This window comes from Meles meles, chromosome 8, assembly GCF_922984935.1.
Source record: "Meles meles chromosome 8, mMelMel3.1 paternal haplotype, whole genome shotgun sequence".
In the NCBI taxonomy this organism is placed as follows: Eukaryota; Metazoa; Chordata; class Mammalia; order Carnivora; family Mustelidae; genus Meles; species Meles meles.
Genome location: NC_060073.1, coordinates 100,704,369 through 100,720,726, shown reverse-complemented (window position 1 = coordinate 100,720,726; position 16,358 = coordinate 100,704,369). Strand labels below are relative to the sequence as shown.

The 16,358-nt window shown below is 39.8% G+C and overlaps 1 pseudogene; it reads left to right on the top strand.

Moving 5' to 3' along the window:
- The first annotated feature begins 12,010 nt into the window (after positions 1-12,010).
- Positions 12,011-12,955, top strand: LOC123949401 (annotated as a pseudogene).
- Positions 12,956-16,358: the final 3,403 nt, after the last annotated feature.

Below are 16,358 nucleotides of genomic sequence, written 5' to 3'. Positions count from 1 at the left end.
GGTGGCTGCCTGTCTTTGTTATGATTCTACATAATCAAAATATAACCCCTATGTATACATGTTTAAAATGTTGTCACTTGGGGGCGCCTGGGTGGCTCAGTTTGTTAAGTTTCTGACTTCTGCTGAGGTCATGATCTCAGGGTCTTGGGATCAAACCCTTGTCAGGCTCTGCACTCACCGGGGAGTCTGCTTCTCCCTCTGCCACTCCCCTTGTTCATGCTCTCTCTCTCCCAAATAAATAAAATCTTAATTTTTTTTTTTTGTCATTTTGAACCTCCAAATAATGTTGTTGGTTGGCCTACTTAATGTCTAAGAAGTCTTGCTTAAAGTCATAGTTAGAAACTGTTAAATTGTTATTGGAAATGATTTCTTGTTCCATGCCCTTTGCACTAAAAATACTGCTTGGCAAGGTGAGAATCAATGGAGGGAATTAGAGCTATGAGGGACACACATGTACACACATTTTCCACTCTAGCTGCACCATGACTTAATCTATACATTAAGATAGCTTCTAGTGTTGTCCATTTTATTGCTGAGCAAACTGCAGGAGAGCAAGTTTACAAAACCTCAGAGATAGAAATAAGATGAACATTTAAGATGATTCAACCCTGAGGTCAGACCATGGCTATTTTTACTTGAAACTTGAACCTGCCAGAGGGGAAAAGGACATTGATAATATAATATTGCTTCATGATAATGATAGCTAGCATTTATTGAGTAGCTATGATGTGTCAGGAAAGGAACTTTTCATTCACTTCATTATTAAGTCTCTCAGCAACTACACAAGCTAGATATTACTTCCATTCTACAGGCAAAGGAATTGGTTAAAAATTAAGGACCCATATCTAGTGAGTAGAAGAGCTAGGGATCGGAATTTTAGAAAGTCTGACTTTGGAGCCTGCACTTGGAACTGCTTGGCCATAATATCTTAGGTGAGAGAGAGTTGGTGACTGTAAATTTGATCCAGTGTCAACTTCCAATTGTTATCTTGTTGCATTTGTGGGCTAATTATAGGAATTCTGCATATAGAAATTAGTTATTGTAGTTTTTTTAAAATTTTTTTTTAAAGATTTTTTTTTTGATATTTTATTTATTTATTTGACAGAGAGAGAGATCACAAGTAGGCAGAGAGGCAGGCAGAGAGAGAGGGAGAAACAGGCTCCCCACTGAGCAGAGAGCCCAATGTAGGGCTCGATCCCAGGACCCCGAGATCATGACCTGAACCGAAGGCAGAGGCTTAAATCACTGAGCCACTCAGGTGCCCCTAAAGATTTTTTATTTATTTATTTGACAGAGAGAGATCACAAGTAGACAGAGAGGCAGGCAGAGAGAGAGAGGGGGAAGCAGGCTCCCTGCTGAGCAGAGAGCCCGATGCAGGACTCGATCCCAGGACCCTGAGATCACGACCTGAGCCGAACGCAGCGGCTTAACCCACTGAACCACCCAGGCGCCCCTAGTTATTGTAGTTTAAAGCTTTGGTCCTGAAAAGATAAAAATATCCCTCAGAATGTTGTGCTGGAATGAGCCTTGTCTTGGAGGCTTTCAGCTCCTCCTGTAGAGCGATGAAAGGTGGGTGTTCTGTCCCCAGTCACCACGCCCTCCCCCAAGAGGATGGACTCCCTTAGCTGGAGTACATCAGAGGGACTTGTCCTCTTTGTCTTTCAAGTTCTATCACAGGATATGCTGGATCTAGATGGTGTAGAAAGTGGAACCTTTTGCTTGGGTTGCTTAAAGATCTAGAATCACACATAGCTACTTACGTACTTTATCATTCCCAGTAAGTACTCCTTCATGGCCTTACACTTATGACTTACTATCCTAAATCTGGTTAAAATCATTAAAACCCTCTCATCTCCCTTCTGAAAGATAAGACCCTCTTGCCAGGACTTACCATAAACCTTTGCTATGAAACCCTTTTTCTTTTTTCTTTCTTTTTATTTTTTAGAGAGAAAGAACATGGGAGCTGGGGGTGGTGGCAGGGGCAGAGGGAGAGAGAACCAATTTTATTTATTTATTTTTTATTTTTAAAGATTTTATTTATTTATTTTTGAGAGAGAGAGAGTGAGAGCATGAGCACACAAGCAGGGGGAGTAGCAGACAGAGGGAGAAGCAGACTCCCCTCTGAGCAGGGAGTCAGATACAGGACTTGATTCCAGGACCCTGGAATCATGACCTGAGATGAAGGCAGACACTTTACCGACTGAGCCACCCAGGCATCCCAAGAGAGAATCTTAAGCAGGATCCAGACTCAGCACAAAGCCCGACTTGGGACTCGATCTCATTGACCCCAAGATCATGACCTGAGCTGAAATCAAGAGTCAGATATTTAACCGACTGAGCCACCTAGGCACCCCTGAGACCTTTTCTCAATGTTTTCATCCACGTGGACCATGTGGTCTCGCAAATTTCCAGTTTCCAGGATGTATGTTCGTGTGTCTGTTTAGTCCTCCAGCTCGTTATGATCCACTCAGAACTGCTCTCCTGCTTCCCTTAGCCAAATCCTCATTCTACTGACTGCACATTTACTTAGCTTGTTTCTCTTTTCTCCTCTTTAGCTATCCTCCCGGCATCTTGAGGTTTGAATACATTTTATACTTTATTAATTAAGGATAAATCTAGGTTTATTGAATTATTTCCTAAGAGCATGGAAAACCTGCACCAGAATCCTCTAGTTTGTCAATTAAAAATGCTGATTTTTAGGGATGCCTGGGTGGCTCAGTTGGTTAAGCCTCTGCCTTCAGCTCATGAGCTCATGTCATGATCCCAGCATCCTGGGATCGAGTCCCTCATCGGGCTCCTTGCTCGGCAGGGAGCCTGCGTCTCCCTCTGCCTCTGTCTGCCACTCTGTCTGCCTGTGCTCGCTCTCTCGCTCACTCTTTCTGACAAGAGAGATAAATAAATAATAAGATAAAATTTTATCTTAAATTTATCTTAAAATTTTATCTAAAATTTAAATTTTATCTTAAATTTAAAGATAAATTTAAATAAATAAAATCTTTAAAAAAATGCTGATTTTTAGACTCTACCTTGTAAAAACGCAATCATCCTCTGGGGTTAGGGTCCAGGAATACAGATTTTTAACAATTTCTCTGGGTTATTCTTATTTACCTTAAAGTCTGAGAACTACTGGATTTAGAGAGAAAGAAGAGAGCTGGGTGGTTTGAGTGTGATTAAAGGAAAAGGACTGAGGTATAAAAAGAAGTTAAGTTGTAGGTTGGAAATGGAAGACCCTAGAAACTAGAACCATCTAACTAGAACCATCACCAGCTTTCTTCTTCTTCTTCTTCTTCTTCTTCTTTTTTTTTTTTAAGATTTTATTTATTTGTCAGAGAGAACGAGAACGTGCACAAGCAGGCAGAGTGGCAGGCAGAGAGAGAAGCAGGGTCCCCACTGAGCAAGGAGCCCAATGTGGGACTTGATCCCAGGGCCCTGGGATCATGACCTAAGCCCAAGGCAGTGGCTTAACCAACTGTACCACCCAGGTGTCCCCAACACCAGCTATCTAATGTGAGCAAACTTTACAGTTTCTATCTTCTAGTAGAGCAAACTTTACAGATGGCCCAGAGAAGCAATATAAATCCAGGCTTCTAATTCTGACAACATTCCAAATGGCTGACTCATGCCCCATGGTGCCCACGAATATGTATAGAGTATTGCTTTCAGGACTGGGCTCTCCAAGTACCCCATACATAGGAGATTAGATACAATCTCGAACACCTTGTGCTACCTTGTCCTACCAGGTACCGGAGATACAAAGTGGCATTAATTGCTAAGGAGCCATAGCATAGTAAGTGTTAAGATACCGTGATTGCAAATTTATAAATTCCATTAGAATTCATTTAAGGCTGTGATAAAAGTAAAATGAAAGTCATGTGGGGGCAGAGAAAGAAACAAATTTTGTTTGGGGGCAGCACGGAATACTTTATAAGGTTTATAACATTTAACTGAGCATTTAAGGAGGAATTATCTCAGTTCAAGAAAGGATATAAGTCTGTAAGGTTTAAAATAACCCCAAATACCAAAACTTTTGAGTGTTTCCATAGGAAAATGAGACTATAAAGATTGTGCATTTTTTATTAACAAACTACTGTTCAAAATATAATTATTATGTAAGTATACTCCTTTTTAAAGATAGCAAGACCAGAGCATACTATTTGTTGGAGGCAGAATGATTCAAACCCCAAGGACTTAAAGGCTCCTGGGAGCCTAAACAAGCCCTTGAGACCGAAGAATTTCAATTTTTGTCTTTGGATCCTTTCCATCTCTGCCAGTCGTGTCTTTATATACCTATTACATGGTATTCTTGCTTTTAGGTAATTGTCAAATAATCAATGTGTTAAATTAAAAAGAAATATGACTATTTGGAGCTACTTACTTTTTTTTTTTTAAGATTTTATTCATTTATTTGACAAACAGAGATCACAAGTAGGCAGAGAGACAGGCAGAGAGAGGGGAAAGCAGGCTCCCTGATGAGCAGAGAGCCCGATGCGGCGCTTGATCCCAGGACCCTGAGATGGTGACCTGAGCCAAGGCAGAGGCTAAACCCACTGAACCACCCAGGCGCCCCAGAAGTCACTTACTTCTTAAGAGAAATAATTCCATTCTTACGGGCCTGAGGACAGAATGACTAACACAGTAACTGCAGAATGCAAATGTTCCCTGAACTTGTGCTCTCTGGGACATGGTACTTTGCCTGGTGCTCTCCCAAATATAGTAGGTTCCTGGTAACTTCTCTACCCGCAAAACTAGAATTTCACGTGAAACTGCAGTGACAAGAATAAGGACAAAGTTTTCCAAGAGCTGGAGGCGTGGTGTCTGAGGTCCTAATAAAAGAGGAAGTTGTTACCCTTTATCTGGGTAAGCAAAACATAAACCTCAGAGCTTCCCACAGTGCAGTGCAGTGCTTTATTGGCTCAAGTACGGGTCTATGTGTGCAGAACTCCACAGCCAGAAGTGGGAATGGGGGGCTCTCATTCCTCTCTTGCTTCCGATAAACATAAATTGTATTTCTGTGTGTAATGAAATATACCATATGGTTCATACTGCAAAACTATAAGACAAGATTTGTATATGCAAGACTTGTTAATGCAAGGAACAAGTTCCTTTCTAAGTCAGAGTAAGAATAGATTTTAAGTACACAAAGTTGCCTGAGATGGGAGGCTCATATAAATTGGCTTGTACCTGTTCCAGTATGGTACTTCTTAAGCTTCTCCCCTTGGCCACTCTGAAGAAGGTGAAGGCTGAGGAACTGTAGGGCTCCTGTTCATGGTCACTGGAGAACAAGGAAGGTTTTTTGTATTAACACCTGTTTGCTTCACGTGATACCAGGCAAAACCCCTCTGTAGTGTTGAAAGATAAGCTCTTATAACTTGGCATGATTAATTCTTTCCATACCTAATCAATTAACATTTACTTTAACTTGCTTTGAACTTGTTTTGAAATCCCAAAAGGAAACACCTTTGACCTAACTTTATTAAAAATAAACAGTGTAATTAGCCCTTTGAGGTTACAGGGAGTAAGTTGTTTGAGTTTTGTCATAGATTGGCAGCCATACTCCTTTGATAAAAAATAAAAAAAGCTATTTCTTGAGTATAGGGTAGTAGAAAATTTACTACTATATCCAAACTTTGGGAAATTCTCTTAAACTTAGCTAGTGACTCAAGACCTTGGGTATATTGAGAATGTAATGAAATTATAAAAATTAAGTGTCTATATATTATCAGCACAAATAACAAAATAAACCCTATTTTTCAATAAATAGGGAGTATTGAATCACACACTAGTTATGACACAACCGGTTGCCTGAACTTGACTATATTACTTACATTCTCTGAGTGTCAGTTTCCTCATCAGCAGAATGGGTTTCAGAGGGCTTTCAAGAGAATGGATTGTATATAGTTTGCACTAAGATAATAAAGATTAGAAAAATCATTTAAATTTTGCTCATTATCATGCAGAATAAAAATTCTCTTCTTATTTACATAAATTCTATAAGCTCAGAGTATCCATTTTTCTCTGCTGACTCTGCTCCATCCCCTGAATAAATGTTGAACTTAAAGTCCTTTAAAACTGTGAACTGTTAAGAGTCTGCCCCTTTTTAGATGCCATTCTACTGAAAAACTTTGCACATTTGGGAGCATGAACGAATTGTGCCTACTATTGGCTTAACAGAGATACAATGAAATCAAGAGAACATATTTGAAAGTTCTATTGATTGTTGTCTGAACTTAGTTGGAATTAGGAAATATAGTCATGTCAGACTGTGTATTGGTGATTTTTATTTGTAGCCAGTTATGTTTTTTTTTCTTTCTCCTGAAGATGGGAAAATATTCTATGATATTCTTAGGAGTTCATAGGCTAAATAAATTATGACTTAAAATATGTAATAGATAAAAGAAAATTTTGCACTGTTTAGAATAATATGTCTAGAGAAAAGTCTTTAAACATTCTGGGATTGTCAAAACTTGCCCCTTTAAATCAGATAGAATAGTGAGGTCAATAAAAGCGATCTGCTTTTAATATGGGAAAGTGAGGAGCCAGCCTTGCTTTGATTTTCAAGAATAAGAGAAAGTGTGCTCAAGGGTGTTGAATGCCCTTGTGGTTACTGTGGGTGAGCTCTTCCCACCTTCGTTCTAACCTCCTCACTGGGTCAGATCTACAGAGTACTAGGAGTCCATCCTGGAGTCCCAGTCTAGAATCCATTTCCTAAGTGCTGCTGCTAGTGATTATGTAAGCACTTATTTCCCTGTAAGCCTCTTTGCTTAAAATTCCTAGAATAGTTTCTGTTTCTTTCAGTGAAACCAGCTGATATAATTCCAGTTAAAGTGGGACTTCTATAAAGTGTGGCAGATAATCACCTTACCTGGAGGGTGTTCTGGTGCCTACTTGATCACAAAGCCTTGTCTCATAAGAAGAGGCCAAAAAGTAAGAAATGAGTCCAAATGGTTTGTTCAATAACACGCCTGGTGATAGCTACATTCATTTGGAGAAAAACTGTCTTTATGATAGCATTTCATCTCAGAATTAAGATGGAATGCTATCATCAAGACATTTTTCTGACATCAGACATCATTCTGAAGGGAGATTACTATAACTGCTAGTAGTATATTAGTATAAATTAGTAGAACTGCTACCTTTTCCAAAAAATGGGCATTTTCCCTTTCTCTTTTTTTTTTCCTTATACATGTTTACTTTGGTTAATCAATGGAAATGAAGAGGGACACACAACTTAAATCTGGTCTTCTGCCCCAGAAGCCAGGCTCTTACCCACTTTATTACAGTATTTTCTTCACAGGTGTGATTATTGCACAAATAAGAGACAAATAGAATCTGATGGCAGCATCTGCCACTGACAAGTATTTATTGAGTAGCCAGGTTCTGCCGGATCCTGTTTCCCAGCACTTTAGAAATGTTTATTCTTCCTCCTACATTTCCGTCTAGGAAAGGACTTCCTTTCTTCTTCACATTCTGGAAATCTTGGGTTTTTCCCCTTTTACCCAATTTTTGTAAGTGAAGAGAAATTGCTAATCTCAAGAGCTGGTCCAAAATTCTTTGGGTCAGACCTTTATCAGTAGGTGGAGCCATCGTGCTTCAAAAGCAAGAAGGCAAGTCCATCCTTTTCTTGGGACCAGTTCATTTATTAATAGAAAAATGTCTCTTTGGGCACGATCTCCCCACCCTCACTCCTGCAAGGTAAATAGACTGGTACAGGCAATTCCTTTTCTGTCTGTGGGGAGTGTCCACAAAATTTCTTTCGTTTACAGTGGATCAGGCAAGAGGGAATACCTAGGAAGCCTCATCTGGCTTTAAGATTAAGGTGTATTTTTCCAATCTAATATTTACTAGAGAGTTCTGCTTTCTACAGATAACGGTCCCCTTGCCCATTGCTACAGCTGATTCATTTATCTTATTTGACTAGAGGTCTTTGTGTATATTCTTTAAGAAATTAATCTTAGGATGAGCTGACTTCTAAAAAAATCCTTATGGTTTAGTCAGCCTTAAAGAAGGGGATTTGGGACAGCGTAGTTGGACTTAGAGGACATTATGCTAAGTGAAATAAGGCAGACGAAAAAAAAAAAGACAAATACTGCATGATTTCACTTATATATATAATCTCAACATGTCAAAACTTATGAAAGCATAGAGTAGAATGATGGTTGTCAGGACCTGGGACCGAGCAAAAGGGGAAGATGCTCTCCAAGGGGGACAAAAATTCAGTTAAGCAAGATGCGTAGGTTACAGAGATCTAATGTACGACATTGTATCTATAGTTAATGATACTGTAATATATCCTTGAAATTTGCTAAGAGAGTTGATCTTAAGTGTTCTCATCACAAAAAACTCATAATTACATGAGGTAATGAATATGTTAAATGGCTTGATTGTGATGACCATTTGACAATGTAAACATATATGAAAACATCATGTTCTGGGTTAAAATACATGGTTTTATTTTCTGCATCTTTAGAAAATAGAGCATCACATAAAGCTTTGATTACCACTGACTATGACAAGTTAGAACATATTGAGCTTGAGTTACTTAAAAAGGAGTCAGGGGATGCCTGGGTGGCTCAGTTGGTTAAGCCTCTGCCTTTGGCTCATGTCATGATCCCAGAATCCTGGGATTGAGTCCCACATCAGGCTCCTTGCTCAGCAGGGAGCCTGCTTCTCCCTGTGACTGCCCTGCTTGTTCTGCCTTCAACTCTCCGTGCTTTTGGTCTCTCTCCCTCTGACAAATAAGTAAATAAATAAAAATCTTAAAAAAAAAAAAGGGAGTCAGGCATGGGCAAGAGGTGCTGATATATTTCAAAGAAAGGAAGACCATTTAACATTGTTTTAACTGAATTAGGTTAAGGCGAACATTATGTAGGTGGGAGAAAGGTAGGGAGGGAATGAGAGTTTTGCAATGTAAGGATAGGCTCAGACCCTCCCTATCTTCATTTCACATTTGCCTGTATTTAGGTGGTTTGCATTAAAGATGAAAGAATGCCTTTCAGCTGTGGCTTAAAACCTTCATGTGAGATTCTTGCAATGTGATTTCATATAAGTTTAGAGGGACTCTTTCTGGTTATCGTATTAGCCAAATAAGAGTTTGTAACTTTCTATACAGAATACATTTTATGGGGGTGCCTGGGTGGCTCAGTCAGTTAAGTAACTGACTCTTGATTTCAGCTCAGGTCATGATTTCAGGGTCATGAGCTCTAGCCCCACATGGGCTCTGCACTGGGCGTGGAACCTGCTTGGGATTCTCTCTCTCCCTCTGCTCATGTGTGCTCTCTCTTTTTCTGCCTAAAAGAAACAAAACAAAAAAAGACGAAACATTTTATGGACTCCCCCAGGTACTTATCACTGTTGCAGCCTGAGGAATGCCTATCCAGTGGGGCACTTTTCAAATTTCGCCTGAGGAGTTTTCAGTCCCCTAGTAATTTTGAGGGGGATAAGAATAATAATTAGGATTCATATCAGTAATGGCTTGGTTTAAGATGATCCTAAACATAAAACCTACAATGGGAGGATTTCTCAAAATTTCTTCTTGCTCTTCTGCTCTTTTTCTCCTTCTTTTCTTTTTTCTTTTTCTTTTTATATTCATTTCTGTTCAGTTAGTTTTTGATGTAGTGTTCAGTGATTCATTAGTTATGCATAACGCCCAGTGCTCATCACAACACGTGCCCTCCTTAATACCCATCACCCTGTTGTCCCATTCCCCTACCCACCTCCCCTCTGAAACTCCCAGTTTGTTTCCCGGGGTCCATAGACTCTCATGGTTCATCTCCCTGTCTGATTTCTCCCTCTTTAAATTTCCCTCCTTTCCCCCATGCTGCTCCGTGTTGTTACCCACGTTCCACATATGAGTGATACCATATGATACTTGTCTTTCTCTGCTTGACTTACTTCACTTAGCATAATCTTTCTTCATCTTTTCTCTCCTTGAGTTTACCTAATCCCACGGCTTTAGCCTTTATGGAAACAATCCCCAAATCTTTTTCTCATGTGTAACCCTCTTCCTTACATTTATTTAGCCTTCACTGGGCTGTTTCCTAACATGTGCTTCTGCTTCACTGTCCGGCTAACAGCCAACCTCACCATGTTCAACCCGAATGTACACTTTCCATAAATACTTCGAGTTCTTTCTGTTTGTAGTCACAGCATAGTTTATCCCAATCCTGAGGCTAGCATTTTTTCAACTCTTTTTGTCTATTTCTATCCTCTTTGTAAGAAGTCTGGATGAATCTCCCTTTGCAATGTCTCTTGAGTATGTTTGCTTCTTGGAATTACTGACAGTAGCACTGTTAATTCAGGGCATCCGAAAGTCATTCATAGACTGTTGTAATTGTCTCCCAAAGCTGACCCTGCCTCTAGTCCTTTGCATATCAGTCCAACTTGCTGGTGGGCACCACGTTAATCTTCCTAAGAGTCTCCATTTTGATGATTTCAATCTGGTGCCAAAAGAGCAATAAAAACCCTGAATGGTTCCCCATGGCCTCCCACAGTGAGCTGAGCAGGACTTTGGCATTTTGGAGCTTCCTAGGCTAATCCAAATCTGCCTTTTGATCTGAGTCTCTGCTGTGGTCCCTGGGGAGAGACATTGGGACCTCTCTGAGAGCCTATGGCAGTCCTCTATGTGACGTTGAGGGTGGAGGAAAATAATATTTTTTCCTTGAGTTCAGTAACTGTGATCTGAAGTGCTCCTGCATGGACACCAGGAGTTCAGCAGTGACCTTCACGGACGTTCCTGGTGTTTTTCCTACTCTACAGTCAAGTGTGCAAAGAAAGACACGGACGCCATGTAAGCTTTTGCCTGTGCGGCAAGAATTCCATTGTAGTCAGTAACCAGTACAGGGCCCAGGAAAGACGGAAAAAAGGGATTCTCATTCATTCACTGAATCAAACAAATATTCAATACCTACTATATATCCTTCGTATTAGTCTAAGGTGCTCCAGAAATAGTGCTGAAGAAAACAGACAAAATCCTTGTCCCTTTAGAACTTAAATTCAAATGTATGTGAGTGTATGAATGAGTGTGTGTGTGTGTGTGTGTGTGTGTGTTGTGGGAAGACACAACAAACAAATAATGTATAGTATTTTGTATGGCAAGAGGGGCTGTGGATGCAGGAAGGATCATCTGCTTTTCTATTTGGGGATGTGCCCAATTTGGCAACAATGCCAAAGGTGTGAAAAATGGCATATTCTAAGAAATCACTGTTCCTCTAATGAACTTGTGCTATACATGCACAGTAGGTAATGTCTCTTTGGTACAAAGCCTGATCTCTGGGGAAAATGCTGGGAGAACCATCTTCTTGTTTTTAATCAGGTCCCTAGGATTTCCTAATTCATGAAAACCCTTGGGGTCATATTAGCATGGGGCTCTTTGGGCACGGGCAGGGTGCTATTTACTACCCCCTTGTCTGGAGAAAACCACTCTGGTCAAAGCCACTGTCAGAAATCATCATCTGTAAGTCATGGTTCGTCAGAGGTCTGTGCTCTGGTTCCCTCGGTCAAAACAAAAAAGGTAACAAAGAAGAAGGATCTCCGTGAAGGGCTGCTCACCTCTGTAATTCATCAGAGCCACTTGTGGCTCCTTGAGAATCAGGGAGAAAGGGTAGCAAGGCCCTATACTGAAGGGTGAGCGTTGATTTGATCTGTCCTGTTCTCTTTCTTCTCAGCCTCAGCTATGGCAGCTGAAGATTTGAGATGCCCTCATCTCCTCCCCGTGGAGGCAGCCATGGGTCATTAGGGGGGGCTGGTGGACAAAGCAGGAGTGGAACACAGACAACGTAGCCCTGATTGGTCACAGGGTTCCTCAGTCTCACGCCTACGGCACTCACCTGTTAGTGTGTTTGATACACATCTTTGAATGTGGATCAAACTTTGCCATGGAGACAACAAAGGCACACAGCAGGGTAGGTTTGAGTTCATTCTCTCACTCTGGGTCTCAGTCTCAATATGGGGGGGTTGGCGGGGAAGGCTGGGTACTCATTGCAACGTCACCCTTTGTCCTGTTCTCACAGCTATGCCTTAGGGAAGAATGGCTGCAGGAAATGACTCCTCAGTGATCGAGTTTATCCTGCTGGGTTTAACACAACAGCCAGAACTCCAGCTGCCTTTCTTCTTCATTTTCTTAGGAATCTATGTGGTCACCGTGGTGGGGAACCTGGGCTTGATTATTCTGATTGGTCTGAACCCTCACCTGCACACTCCCATGTACTACTTCCTCTTCAACCTTTCCTTCATTGATCTCTGCTACTCGTCTGTCATAATCCCTAGAATGCTGATGGGTTTTGTAACAGAGAACATCATCTCTTACGCAGAGTGCATGACACAGCTCTGTTTCTTCTCCTTCTTTGTTATTGACGAGTGCTGTATTTTGACGTCCATGGCCTATGACCGGTATGTGGCCATCTGTAAGCCCCTGCTTTACAAGGCCATCATGTCCCATCGGGTCTGCCTCACGCTGATGGCAGGAACATATGTGATGGGGATTGCGGGTGCCGTGGCCCACACTGGGTGCATGCTGAGACTCACTTTCTGCGGTGACAACATCATCAATCATTACATGTGTGACATACCTCCTCTCCTCCGGCTCTCCTGCACAAGCACCTACATCAACGAGCTAGTGGTTTTCATTGTGGTGGGCATCAATGTAATAGTGCCCAGTCTCACCATCTCCATTTCTTATGCCTTGATCCTCTCCAGCATTTTCCATATCCGTTCTTCGGAGGGCAGGTCCAAAGCCTTGAGTACCTGCAGCTCCCACATAATTACTGTTTCTCTCTTCTTTGGATCATCAGCGTTCATGTATCTTAAGCCATCTGCTGGGTCTCTGGATCAAGACAAAGTATCCACAGTTTTTTATACCATCGTGGGGCCAATGATGAATCCTTTTATTTACAGTCTGAGGAACAAAGACGTTAAAATTGCACTGAGTACGACTTTGAAGAAAAGGATGTTCTCATAAATGGAAACTGGGTTAGGTATAGATGCCAAACCTAGGAGGGGCACACAATGTTTGAAGTTACAGAGAAAACAGTAAAAAATCAAAATAGGAATGCAAATGATTCAAATAATAGGGTAAACTGAGTTAATTATAAGTCATTTCACAAAGACAATATAAGGAGGAGGAGGACCAGTCCTCTGTCTTTTCATAGAAAGTAAAAAGGAGTTCCTTTGTCATTCTTCAGCTCATTTTCAGAAGTTATAAATTTTAAGTATAAAAGGTTGAATGTTGGTAAATTCAGAAATGGTAAAGTGTGGGATTTTTGACTGAGACCTGTCTGGAATTCCTATGAAGATTTATCATGGATATATGAACTTTGGTGGACTTGAGATTTGGCCATTCATTCATTCATTCACTCCATAAACCTCTGTTGAGAGGCTGTGGTGGAAATGAGAGAGGTCTATTAGATTGCTGTGGGACATTTTGTTTAGGGAGAGTCCTTTGTTTCCCCAAAGAAGATAAAAATAGAAAGATGCTTTTCTCCTTCTTGTCTCTGGTCTCGAGGGAGTGTGGTAAAGGGGGATTTCCTTCTGATCCTAGATCCTAAAGACAAGAAACTAACATAACCTTTTTAGAGACATCAGGAATAAAGCCTATACAGGGTTTTCCCTCTTGGGATTTCAGGGCCAGAAATATAGATAATAGGAGAGGCTATATTAGTAGAAGAATTTTTGTCCTTTTCTCAAATAGACTTAAAAAGCTCTAATTCTTTAAGCAGTCAGCATTTTCCCTGTATGATTTTCACTGCCCCTTTTGTCTCAGAGGGTTAATGGCACAAACAGTGTAGTTATTACTAGAGACTGAGCATCTATCCTGCGCCAGGCTCCATTGTTAAACACTGCAGATATAGTGGTAAGTGAGACAGGCAATGTGTGCGGTCTTATAGGGCACATAGTGCTGTTTGTTTTCTTAGTCTCAAGTTTTGGGATTTCTTGATATATTCTGAATGCAAAGTATATCAGACATATGATTTAAATATTTTCTCCCAATCTGTCTTGTCTTTTCATTCTCTTAATAGTGTCTCTCAAAGAGCAGAGAATTTCAATTTTGATCAATTCTCATGTCTCAATCTTTTATTATGGATTGAACTTCTGGTTTCATATTTAAGAGATCTTTTGCTCATCCCAGAGTTCCAAGATTTCTCTGTTATGTTTTCTTCTCTAAGTATGATGACATTTAAACTCATGATCTGTTTTGAATTGCTTTTTCTATATGGTGTGGGCTGTTGATCTGAGTAAAATTTTTGTATTTGGATATATAATAGTCCAGTATCCTTTGATGAAAAGTAGTTCAAACTCAAGATAAGTCAACAGAGATATCTGGATCCAGAGGTAGTAGTGAAGGAGGGGAGATGTATAGATGTCTGGGTGCTGCTTCTGAGTGAGTTAAGTGAAAATATGGGAAATGGAATTGCGGGTGAAATGAAAAGTCTTTGTTTAACTTTTTATGAAACTGCCCAACTGTTTTCAAAAGAGATTCTACTATTGTTATATTTCCACTAGCAGGATATGACAATTTTTTCTATGTTTTTGTCAGCACTTGATAACATCTGTCTTCTTAATCATAGTCATTCTGGTGGGTGTGTCCAATAATATCTCATTTTGGTTTTAATTTACATGTCCTTAATGAATAATATTGAGGATTTTTGCACATGTTTGCTAGCCAATTATATATCTTCTTTGAAATATCTGGTTAAATATTGTGCTTATTTTCTTTTTTTCTAATTGAAGTGTAGGTGACATACAGTGTTATATTAGTTTTAGGTGTACGACATAGAGAATTGATAATTCTGTGCATGATGCAACGATCACCATGAAAAATGTAGTTACCACCTGCAACCAACCATACAATGTTTTTACAATATTATTGACTATATCCCTTATGCTGGCCTTTTGATGTCTGTAATATTTACTGATTTGCCTATTTCTCTATTCAAATTCTGTTGTAAGACACAGTTAAGAAAATGAAAAGTCAAATGATAAACCAAAGAAAAACTTATAGGATAATGGAGCTGTGTTAAGAAAATATAAGCAACTCTTGCAACTTATTACGTTTTTATGGTTTATTATTTTTCATTCTTTCAACCTACTTACATTATTGTATTTGAAGCAAGTTTCTTGTAGGTAGCATGTTTGGGTTATTTTTAAATAAATCTTGAAAATCTCTGCTTTTTTTTTTTAAGATTTTTATTTAATTATTTGAGAGGGAGTGCTAGAGAGAAGGAGCAGGGGGTGGTGAGAAGCAGGATCCCCACTGAGCAGGGAGCTTGATGTGGGTCTTGATCCCACCATCCTTGGATCATGACCTGAGTCAATGGCAGATGCTTAACCAACTGAGCCACCCAGGCACCCTGAAAACCTCTGCTTTTAAATTAAATCTCCATTTAATTAATTTAGACCGTTATTGATCTCTTGATGTCTGAGGGCTTACCTTACCATTGTGTTGTTTTCTACTTGTTTCCACTGTTTCTTGATACATCCTTGATATATTCTTTTTCTCTGCTCTCCTTTTCTTGCCTTCCTATCAATTACTTGACCTTTCTCAGAATTCAGCTTTGATTTATACTTAGTGATTTGAAGTATCTGTCTATATACTCTATTTAGCACAATATACACATGTAACTTACATAGTCTACATGTACATGTTTCATAGTATTGACATTTTGTGACTTGGAGTCAAGTGTAGAAAACTTGCTTCTATTTACTTCCCTTTATTCTTTCTCATTAAAAAAAAAACACACCAATAACAAAACCTGTCTTTGGTAGTTCCTCCACATACATTGAGTGTCATATCAGGTGGTGTAATTACTTTTGCTTCAAATGTCAAAAAAAGTTTAAAAAATCATGAAGATAGTCTATTTTATTTATCTATATTTTCCACAGTCAGCATTTCTTCCTTCCTGGAGTTTAGTCTAGGCTTCTTCCTGTGATCATTTCCTTTACGTTCCATATACTTTTTTAGCTATTCTGAAAGAGTCTGTATGTTGAAGACCAATTATGTTAGATTTCCTTCATCTGGAAATGTATTTATTTCCTCTTTATTCCAAAGGATATTGTTAGTGGATATAGACTTCAAAATTGGAATTGAGTTTGAGAAATTCTTTTTAGATTTTTGATACTAACCCTTTATCAGATATTTTTTTTTTAAAGATTTTATTTATTTATTTGACAGACAGAGATCACATGTAGGCAGAGGGGCAGACAGAGAGAAAGGAGGAAGCGGGCTCCCTGCCGGGCAGAGAGCCTGTTGAGGGACTCGATCCCAGAACCCTGGGATCATGACCTGAGCCGAAGGCTGGGATCATGACCTGAGCCGAAGGCAGAGGATTTAACCCACTGAGCCACCCAGGTGGCCCCCCTTTATC